The following is a 4,940-nucleotide window of genomic DNA, read 5'->3' on the forward strand; positions in this document are numbered from 1 at the left end:
ATATACAAAAAATGAAAAACATTTTTCGCACCTATTTTAAATAAAAAAATTCTTACAATTTAGCATAAAGAAAATTTTAGAAATTTTAGGATTTTTCATGGTTGTAATATGTTTTGTAGGGATTCATTATAAATGAATTGATTGCTTATATTGAATCTGTTGAGAATAATATACTTTATGGAATTGGACTTGTCGTCGTCATGATGGCAGCGAATGTAGTCAGAGCTGGAACCTTTTGTGTTATCGTTATGTTTGGTGCTCAAACAGGTATTACTGTTGTGTTTATAGTTTTAAGACCGTCAATAATCATTGTTAAAATGAGATGTTTGAAAATAAGTAAAAAGATACCGAGAGGGCAAAGATGATCTTTTACAAATCTTAAATATAGAAAAAAAATATAAAACAAGACGAGAAGAAATTAAACAGAGAATCAAATAGTAAAGTTCTGAAAAGTGGTTCGACTGTGATAAAGGGCGAAAAATGTCGCCTCTCAGCTGGGTCTTACAATGAATAACCCTATCAACCATGTTTTATCATAAGAAAATTGCCTGCTGTATTTCTTCTTGATATCTCTACTTCATATTATACAACATTCGTGTATCCGTCTTATGCTTCCTCATTTTATTTATAAAGTCTTCCTACCAATATCAGTATTTAAATGGCGTTCGTGAATTTTTTATATGTTGTATTAAGTATACAACAATGTCATCGGCCAGCGTATGTCAGTATTTGTAGTAAGGCTTCATCAGGTTTTAGGTAATCTGTTGAAAGGAAATATGAAATAGTAATTGCTGAATATCAAAGCGTATTGCACCAATTGATACTTAAAGCTATTTGTAAGGCGTCGACGCATTAAGAGCTTTGTTAAAAGTGTTCAAGAAACAGTCGATATAAACAAACCAACAGAAAAGAGTCGTAATTGTTTTTAATATGATGATTTATAAGAGTACCGTGGATATAATAATGATTTTCATCTAGCTGACATCCACCCTTTCACCAAACAATATTAATCCCATTTGTTCGTCAGCGAAAATCACATATTAAGTAATGGCTTCAGCTACACGGCATTGTATCATATTGACAGGTATAAGGTTCAGGGCTGGATTTCTTGGATTGGCATACCGAAAACTCCTCAGACTTCAAAAAATAAAAGGAAAGAGTTTAGCCGAGGTAATATTTATAACTTTTAGGACACAATGTTACCTAAATATATACACTGACAATACAGTTTTAGATAAACTCTCAGTTTTTCTTTTTTACCTTGATATGTCTATTCTTACTCGATTCACGAGATTTGAACATTGGTAAACTACTGTCCTCTTTATTTAGAAGATTTGTCAGAAATGTATGAATATATCTAAATATTTAGAAGCGAATGGTCATGCTAAGTCGTTGATTGATATGAATTAAACCAAATGTAGCGGATCGAAGGGGCAGGGGCATTGTAGTTGTCTTGGAGGGGACGATTTTACACCCACTCTCAAAGCTAAATGAAAATGTAAAACGTCAAAATATACATTCACCTATATTCCTTGTTTAGAACAATTTTCTTGCGTCCATCACTACCGTTCGAGAGTATCTTCAGCCATTAGATACAATTGCATAGCAAAGAAAAAAAAGCCTTCTTTTAATTAAATAAATCAATAAAATAGTTAACTGTAAAAGTCTAAGCGGTTTCGTGAAAATATAAAATGTAACTTTAAACAAATACATAAATATTAAACCAATATTTTTTTTTATCACAGATTATTACATTTCATTAGATTGTTATTTAAAAAAGTAAATGCAAACGGCCTATTCGACTGTTGCATTACTTGTATATTATTAACCAACAAAATCAGTTGCCTTAGCAGGGGGTTAGAAATATTTACAATTTATGAATATGTTCTTCTCATATATGTTATGATGGTATGATACTAAACCCCTAACGGGAAGGATTGTGCCTGATATTCATATGATGAAGACATAATCTTTCAATCAGTTTAATTGAAGTCTGGAGCTGGCATGTCAGTTAACTGCTAGTAGACTGTTGTTATTTATGTATTATTGTCATTTTGTTTATTTTCTTTGGTTACATCTTCTGACATCAGACTCGGACTTCTCTTGAACTGAATTTTAATGTGCGTATTGTTATGCGTTTACTTTTCTACATTGGCTAGAGGTATAGGGGGAGGGTTGAGATCTCATAAACATGTTTAACCCCGCCGCATTTTTGCGCCTGTCCCAAGTAAGGAGCCTCTAGCCTTTGTTAGTCTTGTATTATTTTTAATTTTAGTTTCTTGTGTACAATTTGGAGTTTAGTATGGCGTTCATTATCACTGAACTTGTATATATATTTGTTTAGGGGCCAGCTGAAGGACGCCTCCGGGTGCGGGAATTTCTCGCTGCATTGAGGACCTGGTGGTGACCTTCTGCTGTTGTCTGTTCTATGGTCGGGTTGTTGTCTCTTTGACACATTCCCCATTTCCATTCTCAATTTTATCTTAATTGTGTATTTGCATTTTAGCTTATCAACATATTTGGAGGTGATGCTATCCGTGTGTACGTGAACTGTGTGACTTTTGTATACATTATTGCTCTACCAATATACATGATTATCGGTGCTGGATATACATATTACCTGCTAGGACCTTGGTGTTTCATTGCAATGGGAATATTTGTGTTGTGCTATTTACTCCAGGTACACAGTCTGCTCTCAAAGTTTTTGAGATTAACATGCACTAAAACTACACCAGTTTAGACTTAATAACTTCTGACGAAACGAATCAATTTAATTGATAGAAAATTTGAACATAATATATCAAGATTGAAAACAATAAGACATAATTTCCTTTTTAAATATTTCATTTTAAAAAGAATCTAGATAAATCATACTTTAAACTCATCGAAGACGTATTTAATACAATATTTTAAAAATTATTGTTTGAAGTTGACCTTACATGAATTTGGCTATTTTTTATAGATTCCTTTAACTTCTAACGTTTAAGTTTCTACGTATTTATAAATTCCTGGCTTTCAAATGGTTAGGAGCGTTGAATACAGAAAAGCGTTTCAAACGCACAAACATTGTAAAGTTTTATTTTCATTGACGACAACGCACTGTAACATATATCTTTAGGCAACATATGTGATTGATTTATACCAATCCATTACTCATTTCTGCAGGTATTCTTAAATTTGCTATTATATAAAAAAAAAAGCGATTGCAGGATTTTTATTCAGAGTATTCAATATGAGGTTATTTCAAAATAAGAATGAATTGGATAAGATAGCTTGACAAACGACGTTTGTATCTTAATTGTAGAAGAAACTTTAACATTTTATTTATTCTATTTAATGAATCAGTATAAAAACTGACATTATTAGTATATTTCGGTAGAAAATATTTACGTACTTTTATATTTAAGATAGTTAAAATGTGAATAAGACCGTATTATGACCTCCATATGTCTCAACATTTTTTTTGTTGCGCTTCATTGGCTTCAATATTTTTTTATGAATATGTATTATTTTTTCTTTTTAAGGGAGTGTTGACAAAAGGCGTCGAAATAATGCGTATAAAAACGCTTCAGCAGACGGACAAACGTGTATGTATTATATAAAAATATACCTTCAATTATTAAGCCGCCAATATATTGACAAGTTTCTTGTTTTTTAACAAACCGAAAAAAAGAGATATAATTGATAATAATTTAAATTCTTTTATCGTCTCGATCATTTTTAGGTTAGAAAAATGACAGAGGTTCTCAATAGTATGAAGTTGTTGAAGATGTATGCATGGGAAGAACCATTTGAACACTCAATATCTGGTAATGTTGTCTTTACTATCAATAACCTTACCTCACACCACCGAAAAATGGATTTAAACAAACTTTACTTTCAATAATCTAACCTAAGACAGCTGAACATTTTCTTTAAAAATCCAAACATTAGCATTTTTTTTTATCAAAAACTGTTATCATCGTCCGTCAATCCATAGTTGACATGTCGTAACCAAGGAGTGTGACTTGCTGACATCCATACATTTTTACTTCAACTCTAATGACAAAAATGGCATTGTGCGACTTTAACATGACTACAGAGATTAGTAAAAGTCTTTTATCATGCAATATATTCATTGAATTGTAAAACTAATGAGTTTTAAAAATCTGCAATTTTTTTTACAGAAATAAGAAAACAAGAAAAGAAATACTTACTGTTTGCTGCCATTATGAATTCAATAAGTGCAGCCGTTATCCCTGTTACTCCAACACTAGCATCAGTGGCAACGATATCCACGTTTAGAGCTTTTGGAAATGACATATCTGCTTCTACTGTAAGTTAACTCTGTATACCTTACTTGATGCCAGTTGTTACACACTTTATAACAGACAAAGTCACGAAGTGTATATAGACTTCACTAAGTTTTAGAATTAAACTCACCAAATTCAACAAATATATTTAAAAAGCTTACGACAAAGGTATAATTTTAAGATAATTTCGGAACGTATTACTAACATATATACATGTCTTTTGATTTCTGTGTTGTTGGGTTGTTGAATCTTAATATATATCACAGATCTTTTTCTATTGTTAAAATGAATGCACCTGTATTCTAGTAGTTCAAAGAACATGGTAATTGTAGCTAAAACAAAAGTGATTTATATTCAGTCGAACTACCAGGACAGTGCCTTCTCAATGGTGTTTATTCGTTATATGTATTGATTTTTGAATATCTGCTTTATGACAACATTTCTTATTTCAACCCTCAAATCTTATTACTTTCACTTTGTGTTGCAATTATTTTAATTTTGGGGAAACTTATGCTGCTTATAGTCAAGCATAATTATTAGAAAAAAACATCTTCTCATTTACTCTTTAAAATGAAAACTACATAGCATTTATATAATTTCCTTGGTCATTTACTTTTGCAGGCATTTGCTGTTGTCGGTACATTGAAC

At 31.3% G+C, this 4,940-nt stretch overlaps 1 long non-coding RNA gene across 1 annotated transcript; it reads left to right on the forward strand.

The window, feature by feature from the left end:
* The first annotated feature begins 127 nt into the window (after positions 1-127).
* Positions 128-3,589, forward strand: LOC127714932 (uncharacterized). The gene is made up of 4 exons (XR_007988006.1): positions 128-267; positions 1,085-1,170; positions 2,507-2,680; positions 3,525-3,589. It is a non-coding gene; the product is annotated as an uncharacterized LOC127714932 (long non-coding RNA).
* Positions 3,590-4,940: the final 1,351 nt, after the last annotated feature.

This window comes from Mytilus californianus, unplaced genomic scaffold (genome assembly GCF_021869535.1).
Source record: "Mytilus californianus isolate M0D057914Y unplaced genomic scaffold, xbMytCali1.0.p SCAF_9, whole genome shotgun sequence".
NCBI classification, from domain to species: domain Eukaryota; kingdom Metazoa; phylum Mollusca; class Bivalvia; order Mytilida; family Mytilidae; genus Mytilus; species Mytilus californianus.